Below are 14,804 nucleotides of genomic sequence, written 5' to 3'. Positions count from 1 at the left end.
TCTTTTCCGAAGGAATAGGCGCAGCGCGTTGCGGTTTCTCCCGTGGCTTCTGCGGGCGTAGCGGCTGTAGCGTCTGGTTGCGAGGAATTAACCCTTTCGAAAAGACATAGAAAGAGGGAGATAATTCTCTGAACCCACACAGCCTTCCTCTCTGGGTTAGAACTCCTTCCTAACTACAAAAGCCGGGATTTGGGCGCTGGGCAGCGGCGACTGTATGATACTTCCCGACAAAGGGTTGCAATGCCACCAGAGCTGCACGGTGAGCTCCGAGGGTCCCCTCAGATTTCCGAACCCACGGGTGGGAGCCCGGCCGGCCCCGCTTATGCCTCCCCCCCTTTCCCCCCTTCCGGCCCGGTTATCCCCTCCCGGACCCGGTTTCCCCCTCCGGAGCCCGGCTTCGCCTCTACGACCCCCGGAGGAAAACCATAATATGCTTTTCCCCTCTGCCTTTTCCCTCCCCGCACCGAAAGGCAACGCCTTGCCCTTTTCGCATTTTTCTCCTGTTTTTTTTTTTCCTCTTTTTCGCTTCGTCCCTCCCGAGATTTCCGCTGTTTGAAAAATTATAATAATAATCGGGGGGAGGAAGGGGGGAGAGGTATTGACATTAAACACGGCTCGCAGAAAAGGGTCGCTAAAAGTCTGCCTTGACTCCTCTCTCCTGTTTAACAAAGAAGGAAAATATTGTATCAAAAGTGAAGCGAACGGGGAGGGCGGAGGAGAGAAGCAGCTTTTCCTCTATTCAGCCGGGGAGGGCGGGGGGAGAAATGGTGGAATATTTCCGTTTCTTTTGAGAAGCGGGGCAGCCCCGAGCGGGGCTGAATGGGAAAGTCTTGTAAGCGGGCTGGGAGGCTGTCAGACCGCTCAGGGTAATCACTGCTAATGAAGGGAGCTCCGGCCCTCCCTGGGACAAAGGATGCTTACGAGTGCTCGCCGGGGCTGAATAGCTAATAAGTTCGCAAGGGGGCAAAATGAGGGAGCTGTCCGCAAATTGATTTTGCGAGAGCAAAAAAAGGAGGAAAGCAAAAGGCTTGCAGGTTGGGGCGAGCCCGGCCCCGGTGCAGCTGGGGACAGAAGGCTCCACTTAGCCGGGACGCATTGTTCCAACCCCGGCCCTACAGAGCAGGCAGCAGGGAGGCCGGGGGGTGCGGGGGTGTCGGGAAACCACGGTGCTGCCCTGCTCTGCTGCATCCCCCACTGCCCCGCCGCCGCTGCTTTCAGAACGAAATAAGGGTGGGCGTCTAGAGCTTTGCGAGTTATTCCCCCAGCTTTCCCCTGCCTCGGCTCGTTGGCAAACGCCTTGTGTGGCACGGAGCTGGCGTGTCTCACAGCCGGGGAAGCACGGGAGCCACTTGCATTTTGGACTTTTCATGCATCCAGTTAAAGGCTTGGGAGGATCAGAGTGTGTCTCACATCCAGTTACCCCCGTCTGATGCAGGGGTAATACCATGAGAGAGCATAATACCTCCAGTGATGCTCATGCCTCTCCCTCAGGAATGCATCGGCTTCTGTGTATTCTTATTTATTTCTGTTCCGGGAGATCCAAACAGAGGATGGAGGTGTGAGAGGCCACAGAGGGCCTGTGCCAAACCTGGATCAATCCTCTCCCAGTTCCCCTCCCCAAGGCACACACAGGAGATCCTGAACCTTGGGCTGATCTTGCTGTGCCTCCCCTGGATGGGGCAAGACCTGGCTGGGAATTAAGGGAAGGAACAGGCAGTGTTTGGTCCCCAAAGGGATGCAGCACTTTGCGATCCATCTGCCTTCATTCTCAGCATAGGTGCGATGGAGAAAGCCCTTGGATTTTTATTCCTTTCTGTTTCAGGACAGGCTGTGAGACCCCAGCAAGAATCCTAGAAATAGCTCTCCTCCCTTCAACATTTTCAGTCCAAGTCCCCTCCAAAATGCAGAAATCCCCTGGGAAGCTCATTTTAACCCTGCTACTCTCTGATCTGCAACACAGACCCCATAAGAAATCCAGTCTGGATGACAGTTTCCAACTTCAAACATTATAAAAGCAAAGTGGGTTCATGCTTTTGTTCCCACCAGCCCTCCCTGGTGGCACGGTGACACCTCAACTCTAAAAACAGTGCCAGTGCACTGTCCCTTCACAGCCCCTTCTTGACCTTGGGGTGGGCTATGCCCAAACACACCTTCCTCCAACACAGGCTCCTATTGGAAAACACCTGCAGCAGTTTTAGCTCATTGCTGTCACAGCAGGATGATGCTTCCTGGTCTGAGGCACACTGAATCAGGGGCTCTCCTGCTATTTTAGTAGGTTAAATGATGATTCTCTCACATGTTTTATTACCTGAGCACACATACATCTGTACTAAACCACTTGAGATATTCCAAACAGCTTAAAGAATCCAGGTGCACCTCTGTATTTCTACTTAAAGCTGTTTGTCCCAATACTTTTCTGAAGCTCTGCCCCTCAGAAGACTTCCCATGGGCTGAATGCAGATTTCTGAGGGGTTTCTGCAGGAGATGCACAGCCTGAGCTGATCTCTGCATACCTGCACACATCCACATTGATCAGCAGAACGAGCTCCTCTGCATTTCTTCAATAATTCCATAGTAACCTGCAATGACACATTACTGGGGGCTTCACCAGGGCTTTGTTCTGCCCTCCCCTCATCTTTTCCATGACCCACTGATTGCAATGGAGAGCTCTACAGTGGGAGAGCAGAACATGATACGTTTCAGGTGGAAAATTTTGCAGTGTCTTCTTTTGATGTCCATCAGTGGCTCCACTCAGAATGAAGACATTTCTTCTCAGAAGGAGTGGTGATGCAGTGGCACAGCTGCCCAGGGGGTGGTGGGGTCACTGTCCATGAAGATGCTCAAGAACAGTGGCAATGTGGCACTGAGGGACGTGGGCAGTAGGCATAGTGGAGGTGGGCTGGGGTTGGGCTCAGTGATCCTAGAGGTCTTTTCCAACCTTAATGGTTCTATGATTCTATTTCCACCAGTCTTGCTTGGCTGGGTTACTTATTGAAATACACGTGCTTCTGCAGAAGCAATTCTTGAAGTGCATTCATAGCACAATTGCAATACCAAAGAGTCATGAGACCAGAATGATGGCTCTTCTTCTGGAGCCTCATACTGAAGAATAACTCTCCATTAAGAATGGTCAAGCCGGCCACACATGGGGACACACAACCCTGGTGTTTTCAGACACTTCGAGAGAACAGCATTTACACTGGAACCACCTCTTCAGGCCAAGTGGTTCTTTCAATCCATTGTAAGGTTCTGTGGACCATTGTACATCATCACCTGGGCTCGTGGGCACTTTCTCCCGCACTTGTTGTCCTCTGCTTCCCAACACAGCCAGCAGCCACCGGGGACAGATGCTCCAATGCTGAGGTCCCGAGTGCAGGCAGTGAGAGAGGGATCGTCCCCGGGTGGGTGACGCACAGCCCCTAATCCCACACAGCAGTAATCCAGCCCTGCCAATCCAGCTCTGTTGCCCAGAGAGACGCTCCCACCTCCTCCCCCTCCATCCTTCCCAGCAAGATCCGAGCAGTGTTAACCAAGATCAGCTCTCTAATCAAGCTCCCCGTCTGCGAGAGCTTGTCCCTGCCTATTGACTGCAGAGCTAGATGAGACTCCCGAGGCCAAAGTTGAGCTTCTGTGAGTATTGTTCCCACTCATCCCGTGCTCCTTTTTATCCTTTGACATCACAAGTGTTGGAGGAGCAATGCTAACCAATTTGATTGTTATACTTAAGGCACTGGAGTATTTCCCAACAGCTTTGCTGGGCGGGTCACCCAGGGGTCAGAAGTACTCCCGGGCTCCAGCAGTGGGATGTCTGCGTGGGGAGCAGCTCTGGAAGCAGTACCAGAGCAATACAGGCTGGTACTTGTCAGCACACAGTTCATGGCTCTTCACGGATCTGCTCATCTCTTTACAACTGTTTTTCCCAGTAGTATTTCAGCATATTACCATGCAAGTGCTCATACACATTCCTACTGAAGTGTTTTAGCTGCACTCTGCCCTTTTCTCCTGGCTTTGCTTCTGCTGGACGCCCACTGCCTCCAGGAGCCGAGAGGTCAACAGTGTCATTTCTTCATTCCAAAAGCTCTTTGCTAAATAAAGCCCCAAGAACCCCAGAGCTGAGAATCTCCCTGCCGGTGGCCTCCTTTGTGTGCATGGGACTCAATGGGTACGGCAGCCTCAGGTCTCACCCACCCCAAGACTTCACTGCCCATTGGTTATAAGGGCATCATCTCCAAACGAAGTGTGTGTAGGCGTGGGGCTTTAAACAGATGAAATATAAAAAATTAAGCTTTGTAATGCAGCCCAAGAGGAAAGTGAGAGAGCTGCTCTGTCTGTGGCTTGTTTTGTAGAGACAAGTATTTGTCCTCTTACTTATTGATGTCGCTAATTGCCATCCAAGGGCTGGGAGGGGAGGGCACACGGAGCCCTTCCGACACCACTGGGCTCTGGGAGGTAAGGAGTTTGCTGCAGAGTGCTGCAGTGTTGCACAGACACCCATTGTGCTGCACCTCTCTGCAGGTGCTCAGCCCTTGTATTTCAGAAGCTACAAAATCTGGACACTGTCACTTCCATGTGAGGTTCTGAATCTGAAAATGTGAACCCGAGAACTCAGACTTGGGGCAATTGTAAAGAGGGGTAAAAATGAACATGTTAAACACTGTGTTTTATTTTGGAAAATCTAATTGAAACCCTTGCTCTCTCCCCACCCAAGAACACTTTGCTTTCCTGAACCAAAGCCAAGAGTCTGCACACATCATGCACACATACACACATAGGGAGAAGGGGGAGGAGGCAAGGAAGGAGGGAGCTCTTAGTGTTTGGATGGAAACAAATGTCCATTGCAGAAATAAATGTGCACAAAGGAAGAAAAAACATCACATCCACATTAGATACTGAATGAGTTATTTCTTTACGCGTACACTACGCATCTCTTTATATGGCTGATGCCTCTTGTATCGGAGCATGAACATTAACCTCCTACAATTCACCTTGGTTTGCAAACTGTTGGAATCAATTCACCTAAGATGGGTGTTCACATCTCGTTAGCTTCCTGCATTATCTCAGCTGGAGAGGTCACTAAAAATAGTTGTGTAGCACTTTAAATTTTCAACAGGGAGACTTTATTATCATTTAGATCCATCATCGTTACTTTACCTACCCCGGTTCTTCCAGCTGAAATAATGCACAGAGCTGGTAGTGGCTAAGTGTTTTCTGAGTTCATGCACTGATGAGCAGGACAGCTCGGACAATATCTGAACTGCTAGCAACAGCCAAGCGAGCAAGCTGCATGGGCAGTGTAACACTGCTTTCGTAAATCCCCACTGCTTCAGCTGTTTCATCAGAAATGCCATTTCTTTGCTGCTCTCTCACACTGCGGAAGCAGCACTGAGCTGTCACCGTGTGCAGCCCCCATCCTGCAACGTGTGACCTCCACGAGCAGCATTCCTCAGCATCCCCATGCTCCTGCAGGACTCGGGGGGCTGTCTGCCATGGGGGGGCTGTGCAGTCACAGCCACAGCACATGAGGCGGGGTGACAGCTGAAAGGCTGTTCTAACCGTGCTGCACCGTGGGTTGCAGTTGTTTTCCTTATTACTCTGAAGCATTCCCTGTGCTTTGTTAGGAGTAAAGTCACCTTGCTGAGGTTCTCCTGGCCTCCCAGGCATTGGAACTTGCTGCTCACATGTCACCTCTATATGTCACTGTACATACACAGATGCACGCTTGTTCTGCTTGGTTTTGTTTGTGTTATGAGGCTTGGCTCAGCCAGCACAAGGTTCCCAGGTTTCACCTTCCAAGTGCACACATCTGAGAGCTCAGGGAGCTCCCAATGTCTCAGCCCAACATTACCCATCCCATCTGCATCTTTTGTCTTCAACAAAGCCATTGGGGCACGGCTCAGAGCAGCCACAAAATGCCTTGGAGCCACAGCAAAGGTTCAGAATCGTAGAACCATAGAATCATTAAGGCTGGAAAAGACCTCCAAGGTCATCATGTCCAACCATCAACACACCCCACCATGCCCACTGCCCACGTCCCTCAGTGCCACATCTCCATGGCTCTGGAACAGCCCCAGGGACGGTGACCCCCCAAACCCCGGGCAGCTGTGCCACCCTTCTAGGGAAGAAATCTGCTGTGGAGCAGAAGGACTCCTTGGTAACACTGCAAAGCGGGTGTGATTAATGGCTTCATTTATTTATTTAATAGGAGTGTAATACTTATTTGTAGCATAAATAAATGATCTTTCCTCCAGCACGGGCTGCTGAGCTCTATGTTGCATCTTGCTATCATTTCACGCTGGATCCAAACTCTGAAGATTAACAGAGAGGTTCCTGCTGGCTGCAGTGGCCATTCAGCCAGATCCTAATATAACAACATGAAATCACCATTTTCAGGGGATGAATCAGCCAGACATTAAAAAAAAAAAAATCCTTTGTAACAAAATGCACAGACCCTAAGAGACATCTCTTCCCATCCTTGCAATTCTCCATGGCAAAGACAGAAGAAAAGCAGTGCTGCCAGGCATCAGGAAAATCCAAGGATCCCTAAGAAAACCCTCACTGCCCAGAGATGGGTGAGGTGGGCAGCAGCTTCTCTATGGGAAATGGAAGGAGTCTGTCTCATGATGGGCACCAAATGGATAGGCTGTTAGCTGTGTCCATAAACGATGTTGGCCCGGATTTCCCAGTCCACGTGGTATGTAAGCCAAACGAAATCTGGCCATCATGCAGGAGTTTGAGAATGTTCTCCACTGCCATCTTCTTATGAGTGATGGAAGCTGTACACACCTGGGGGTGCTGAGGGGTCACATTCCTTCCCTCATTTATCACATAGAGAAATTTCCTAAATGGAAAGGGCACCGCTGGGATTTGCTGTGCTGCAAATGACCATTCACGAGGAGGATCCTTCACTGAGCACTGCTGACATAAGTCAGGGCTGACTGTGTCCAGCTGGCATCCGAAGGAGCTCAGCATATCATGGGTGGCATTTGTGCTGCTTCTTCAATTCCGCCTCTCAGATTCACTACTGTAAAGCATCTGAGCCGAACATCCCACTGGGCAGCAAATCCTGCACGCAGTTCTAGCTCCCCCTGTGAAAAGCTCTGCTTCTCTCCCAGCAGCCAACACCAGTCCTGCCATCGTGTGAGAACTGGGCTGAAGCTGCAGAGTTTTCCTTCCATCTCCTCCGTGCGTCCCTATGAGGTTTCTTGCGACCCTTCCTCAGTCTGGTTAGTGTTTGGGGAGTACACGTGGGAAGTCCCTGGGCACACGGGGTGCCTGGTGGCATCACAGCCCTGATGTCTCCTTGATGGAAGTTACACAAGCAAATACAAAGGTGAGCACACATGGGAGGGCCTCAGTGCCAATCACAGCACGTTTTCCAGGGAGTTGGTTGCTCCCCATGGACACACTCCATGGGCAATGCCTTTACATTTGAAGGAGTTCAGAGCAGCAGGTGAAAGATGTAACTAACTGCTGGAGGAGACCCAACAGCACTGCAAGAAGTAGGGAAGCAGAGATCCTCCTAACAAATGCGAGGATCTTTTCTACACTGAATTGCCAACAAAGCCCATGAGGGTGGTCATGGTGGGACAGAGGGTGGGACACACCCCAAAGCCTCATTTGCCCTTTCTCCATTAACCTGCATAGGTAAAAATGGGTACATCTGGGCTGAGAGGAGATGGTACCAGAGGGGACAGAAAAAAAAAACATCCAGAGGGGGGACTGTCCCTTTGCCTTTTGGGAAGGGGCAGCAGCTCTATTCCCCGTGAGATTAAGGTTAAACGGATTTGTGCTTGCAGGACCCCGGGTCTCTAATTGGTTTTTTCTTTAATTCCTGTAATCCTGGATGATTTGGAGCAGATGCTTCAAGATTACTGCCAGGGCCCAAGGGTGCCTGCAGGAAGAAAACAGCCCCTGCCCCACCAGGAGCTGGGTGTTGGCCATACACACAGATCTTGGGGACCTGAAGTTGCTTTCCTGCCTGGCCATGGAAGCAGCCCCCCGGCGCCAGTGCTGCAGATGGGAAAGATGAAAACATATGGAGTTGCCAGTGAGAATTTGTGTGTTTTTTTTTTCCTCCTTCCTGCTGCCCAGCACGTGTGAAAATCTCCTGGGTGTTGGCAGAAAGCATCACACCTGGAAGCCCAGAGGGAGGGGAGGTTGAAAACACGCCCCACTGGCTGCAGCCCCATGGGTGAGAACTCTCCTTGTAATGAATTGAAGCTGCTGTGTGCAAACTTCTGTGCTTGGGCTCAGCACCATCTCACAGCTCCTCTCTGGGGGCTTTCACAGGAAACACCAAGGGACTGTGCTGGGACAGAGAGCCAAGGGTGAGTTTGGTGGATGGAGCAAATAATGTAAAGATTTCCCTATACAAACTGACGATATCTTGAAGAACAGTCCAAAAGCATTTTCTGCATGGTATAAACATTGATGCACTGGAACAGGTTGCCCAAGGAGGCTGTGGATGCCCCATCCCTGCAGGCATTCAAGGCCAGGCTGGATGTGGCTCTGGGCAGCCTGGGCTGCTGGTTGGCAACCCTGCACATAGCAGGGGGTTGGAACTGGATGAGCATTGTGGTCCTTTTCAACCCAGGCCATTCTATGATTCTATGATCCTGTGATCAAAACATGGAAGACACTTGAGAGCACTCAGGTTCTGCAATGCTGTGCGCTCAGTGCCCCACACAGGCTGGCCTTTGGGAAGCAGCTGCCTGTCCTGATACACAACACTGAGAGCTCTAATCCAAAAGCTGACCTCTGTTCATCTATGAGGCCCAGCAGTAATTTTATGAATCTTTAGGCTAAAAGCTCTTCTCTGACCTTCAATGTTTAAGAAATACCACACAAAGATAGGTGATACCTGCAATATTCACACCCAGGGCTGCAGGCTGGAAACACTTTGGTTTGGTGTGGGATTACGTGAGGTTTTCCTATGGAGAACAGTAGGTTTGTGTTGCTTTGCTCTCAATGAACATCACCGTGCAACATTAATCACGGAACCATAGAGTCACAGAATGGTTGGGAGGGATCTTAAAGCCCATCCAGCTCCACTCCGTGCTGTGTGCTGAGTGTCTCCCCAGCTCAGGCTGTGCAGGGCCCCATCCATGGCCTTGGGCACCCCCAGGGATGGGGCACCCCCAGCTCTGGGCGGCAGTGCCAGGGCATCACTGCCGTCTGAGTAAAGGATTTCTGCCTAACATCTAACCTCAGTCACCCCTCTTTTAGTTTAAAGACATTCCTCCTTGTCCCATCACTATCAGACCGCATACAAAGTCAGTCCACCTCCTGCTTAGAAGTTCTCTTGGAGTACTGGAAGGCTGCGGTGAGGTCTCCCGGATCCTTCCCTTCTCCACGCCGCACACCCCCCGCTCCCAGCCTGTCCCTGTAGGAGAGGTGCCCCACCCTCTGAGCATCTCCGTGTGCCCCTCTGGGCCCGCTCCAGCAGCTCGGATTGCTTCACCGCGGCGGAGCGCAGGGGATGACAAACAGCGCGCACGGACCGACGGAGCCGCACGCCGGGAGCGCAGCCCGCAGCCGGGGGAGGGCGGCGCTCGGAGGGGCGGATGCGAAGAAATGGGGCAACAGCGCCCCCGTGTGGGGACGGGGCAGAGCGGCGGGGACACCCGCGGGCAGCCGGGGGAGGACAGACAGAGTCCGGGTGCTGACGGGAGGGGACGTTGCGGGAAGGGGCCGGGTGTGTCGCTGGGGCTCGGCTACGCCAGGGGAAGGTGCTCTGAGCACAGCTGGGAGCTCACTGTGGGAGCAAGGAACCGGAAAACCGTGGAATCAGAGAACAGTTTGGGTTGGAAGAGACCTTACAGCCTCTCCAGCCCCACTCCTGCCGTGGGCTGACTGCCCCCCACCGGCTCTGGCTGCCGGGACCCCATCCGTGGCCTTGGAAACCTCCAGGGATGGGGCACCCACAGCTTCTCTGGGAGAGCGCCCTCAGCATCCCAGTGTGTAATCACGGTCCCCACGGGATGCAGTCACAGTGCTTCTTCTTCATAAAGGGCGGCCCAGGAGGAACAGAGCACCCCACACCCCCTGGCAGCCCTAAGAGCAGCCCTAAGGGAGCCGTGGAGCCAGCAGGTGCATGGAGATGGGGGCTGTGGAAGGACCCCGGGGTATTGGTTTTGCTGGAGGATGAGAGGAGAGCAACAAAAGCTGCGAGTTGAATTACAGTACATCAAATGAGATCCAGCTCCTGTGCCAAGGAGCCCACACAGGCGGGCAGCTGTGGAGCTTTCCTCCCAGGGTGTGCAGAGATGCGGCTGCACTCCTACACTTCAACATCTGGCTGTAGTGCAAAGTAGGTCAGAGCTCACCTGTCAGAGGTATGGGAATTCTGTTTTCTCCCTCCTGTTTCATCTGTGGGGTTTGCAAAATTGGAGCAGCATTCCCTGCAGAGGTGCTGGGAGGTGGTGGCTGCCAGCTGAGTGTGGCAACGTTCCCCTGTGATGGAGATGCTGCGTCCCCGTGTGCCTGCAGCCCCTTCCCAGCATTCCCCTTCCACTGGTCCATGAGGCCACAGGATGAAAAGTAATGGCCTTAAGTTGCACCGAGGCGGGTTCAGGTTGGATACTGGGAAACATTTCTTCTCAGGAGAAGCGGTGATGCAGTGGCACAGCTGCCCAGGGAGTGGTGGGGTCACCGTCCCTGGAGGTGTTCCAGAGCCATGGAGATGTGGCACTGAGGGCCGTGTGCAGTGGGCACGGTGGGGGTGGGCTGGGTTGGACTGAACGATCTTAGAGGTCTTTTCCAACCTTAATGACTCCGTGATCCTATGAAAAATCCCCCACCTTCCACTTTTTAATGAAGGCAGTGGATGGGGGAGATGGTGTAGCGGTTGCACCCTGCACTGGTGGGGTGGAAACCAGACCCTAAGGTATGGGGTGACCTACAAGAGATATCCCTGCAGACACACAGCCATTTATATGCCTGTGCTTTGTGTGCACCGATGGTTTCTGTGCCATCAGCAGGGCTGGGCCTGGAGCAGGAGCCCCAAGCATGGGACGGGGTGTCTGCTCCCACCGTGGGGCCCGGTGTCCTGTGGTTTTCAACATTCTCTTTCATCCCAGGCCACAGGCAGGCAGCACAGTGCCCATCCTCCCTGGGGAATGGAACATCCATAAAAAACACACATGCAGAAAACTGCACTTTATTGCCAGGCTCTTGGCTGGGAGGGGTATGCCCTGCTCCACGCAAAGCCAAGCTCTCCTACTCTTTCTGCTGGACCAAATGCAGGGGGGAGAGCACATGCACTGTGTTTACATCCCAAATGCTTTTCCTTCTGATTTTTCTCCCCTCTAAGCCTAAAGGATAATGACTTTGGGCTGTGTATGCCATTCTTTTCCCATCCAAAACCAACAATATTTTGCTGCAAAGTTCTCAGCCCACTCTGCTTTCCATCCCCCAGACCCCGTAACGCTGTGTGTGTGGGGATGCCGTCGTGTCCCATGGCACACCTCCACAGATGGAGAGAAGAAAGAGCCTTTCCCTACCTGAGCGCCCGCTCCGTTATTGCACCGCTTTGAAGTCAAGCAATAAAAATCCCCATATAGAGGCACAGAGCTCCCCGCAGCCCTTTAAAGTCCCAAATGCAAATTTCACGGGAAGAGGAATGCAGATGTACCCCAAAAGGAGAAAATAAAGGGAACTCCGTGCCCTTGCTCTGGAATTAAGGATTTAACAGGGGAACCCGGAACAAATGGGACCCAGAGGTGGAGGTCCCATCCCCACTGACCCCAGGGAGCGCAGCACTGCAGCTCCAGGGCGATGCTGACAGCCCTCCCCATCTCCCAGCCAGGAGGCACCTCGGGAATGCTCAAAAACACACGGGGAGAATAAACATCCGGGCGAGGGCCGAGGAAGGAAAGCAAAACACTGGGAGAAGCCAGGAATAATAAGAACCAAAAACAAATAGAAAAGAGCTAACGGGAGCAGCGGGTCTAAAAATAAAATGAAAGAACAACATCGGGGCAGAGGGAGGGGGGCGGTTCGGGGGCTCCCGGGGTTGTGGGGACTCAGCTCTGCTGGTCTGGGGCTCAGCCCTCTCTAGCCATTCTCCCTCGTATTGGGATTCCCCCTGGGAGGCTCCCCACGTCCCGGCCCCTTCCGCTCCCCCCCAAGGTGGCATTTCCATAGCGGGACCCCAGGAGGTGCTCTCCACGGAGATGCAGTTGGGTGACGCAGAGGTGGTGTAAAATCAAACATTTTTAATACCTCTGAGCCCTGTTTTTGAGGGGAGGGAAGGTGATTTTGGCTGCCCCGTGCCAGGTACCAGAGCTCAGACCTCTGCTTTCTGCTCTTGGATGGGCACCAGGACTGCAAAGCCCATGGCCACTTAATCAAAACCGATGGCGAATTTTAAAGAGAGGGGAAAAAGTAATAAATAAACAACTAAATAATGGAAGACGTGGGTCTGAGTAGGGAGCCAAGGAGGACACATGCCAGGAAAGTGAGCCGCCCGCCTGCTTGGCACTGAGTGAATGCTTGGCCTGCGGAGATGCAATGGAGGAGTGGGGTATGATGGAGAGGCACTTATGTCTTTGGAGGGTGAGGAGGAGGAGGGATGGGGCCACGCGTTGCTGTCCCACTCCTGGCTCACAGCACACAACCCATCCCAGGCTCCATCTCCCCCTGCCCGCTGCCCCGGCTCCCCAGGACGCAGTGCTGCAGATGGGAACGTGCTGCTTCTCCGTGGGCCGCTTCCGTACAGCCCAGTGAGAGGAGCGGCCGGTGCCAAGTTTCCCCTTGGTTTTCCTTTCCCTGTTTCATTTTGGCTGAGCCCAATGAGGGGGTTCAACCCTGCCAGCCTCGTCGGTGCCGCGAGGAAACACCATTCCCCAAATGCCAAACGGTGGAGGTACGCCAATGCCGCACATCTCCTCCGGGGAAAAGAGGGTTGGGTTGCTCTGTGGGCAGCTCTCAGCTCCCCAAGACCTTTTCATGCCAAATGAACACAACTCATGCAATAACCCACGCAGGTAGAGGGCAGCCCCCAGCCCTGCCCACCCCCCGGGCGCCGTGTGCCCATCTGCATGGCATCAGGGCAGCTCATGCCATGGGGCTGCACGGACGTGGCTTTTCCATGGCAACATTCACTCAACAACAAAGCCCACATTTTCATGGTGAGTATCTGATTTCCTCCAAACTTGCTGTTCTTTCTACATGCTGCCCGTCCTGCCTGGAGCTGGCTCCCACTTGCATTTATTTTACCCTGAATGTTTGTTTTTCAGCAGCTATAACCTCCCTACCCATTGGGTTTTGGTTGGCTTTTTTTCTCTCTTACTTTTTCCTTTAGGCTTCCATTCTTTTTTCAGTGTAAATGGAAGATCCACCAGAGAACACCAGCCATGAACTCCCCATTCCCCATGGGCAAAGCAGCTCTCTCCTAGACAAGGGGCTGATGGCAGCGGTGGGTGATCCAGGAGAGCATTTGGGGCTTTTTAAGCTGAAAACAGCTTGGGGAAGAGAAGTGGAAGTGGGCCACCTGCTCAGGGCCGGTGAGGAGCAGAGAGAACCGGAGTAACACTGTCTGAAGCCCCTGCAGGACCCACTTAGGCACAGGGATCACTAAGGTTGGAAAAGACCACAAAGATCATCTGGTCTGACCCCACCGTGCCCACTGCCCACATCCCTCAGTGCCACATCTCCACCGTTCTCGAACACCTCCAGGGATGGTGACCCCACCACTCCCTGTGCAGCTGTGTCAGGAAGGATGTCCAGAAGGAAACCACATCCCATTATCTGCAGCGTCCCGGGGCGCCGTGACCGTGTGGGGACATCCCACGGGTGGCTCTCCATCCCTTCGACCCAACGTCGGCTTCGCCCCCTGCCTTTCATCCGTCCTATTTTCCAGCGGACAAACCCATTCCGCAGCCGGGGAAGGGGCCAACCCCGGCTTGCGAGGCCGAAGAACCGGCGGGGCCGCCAGCAAAGGGCCGCGGTGACAGCAGGTGGCACTGCAGCCCCGCGAACACCGCAGCGTTCAAGAAATCGAGGTAGAGTCGGAGAACGGTTTGAGCTGGAAGGGACGTTTAAGGGCCATCTGGTCCAACCCTCTGCAAGGAGCAGAGGCACCCACAGCTCCATCAGCGCCCAGAGCCCACCCAGCCTGACCTGCGGTGTCTGCAGGGATGAGGCACCACCACCTCTGTGGGCAACCTGTGCCAGTGCCTCACCACCCTTAGTATAAAAAACTAATTCCTTATATCCATTCTAAATCTCCCCGTTGTAGTTCGAAGCCATTTCCCCTTGCTCTACCACGACCGACCCTGCTAAAGAATGTCCCCTTCAGATACCAATAGGAAGGCAGCCCAGGCAGAGTGCAGCCACCACCCGGCACCACAACGCAGGGCAGTTCAGGGAAGGAACCTGAGTTACTGTAAACCCCTGAATGTGAACATAGAATTAAACCCAACCAAAACAAAACGCCCTCCCATGCACTGCACAGTTTTATGCTGGCCAGCAACCTGCCCACCAGTGCTTCCAGCTGTGCCTGCTGAGCACACACTGAGGGACCTACCACTGCCCGGGTCCCATTGCAGAGCTCTCCATGAGCTCAGCCTTTATTGTTAGCCCATCTTCCTTGGGGCTCTGTCTGATCCTATTCCTCTGGAGCAGAGATTTTCTGCTAAATGCTGCCCTCCTGCTGTCAACTCCCATTCTCCCAGCACTGCCCCAGCACAGGGCCTTCTGGGGCAAATTTGAAAGATGATCATAGGATCATTAGGGTTGGAAAGACAAATAAGGCCATCCAGTCCAACCACCGGCCCATAGGTTCAGGTTTGGAGAACAGTGGC

The sequence above is a fragment of the Gallus gallus genome, chromosome 5 (genome assembly GCF_016699485.2).
Source record: "Gallus gallus isolate bGalGal1 chromosome 5, bGalGal1.mat.broiler.GRCg7b, whole genome shotgun sequence".
NCBI lineage: Eukaryota > Metazoa > Chordata > Aves > Galliformes > Phasianidae > Gallus > Gallus gallus.
The sequence above is the reverse complement of the archived record's forward strand: the minus strand, read 5'-3'. Positions refer to the sequence as shown.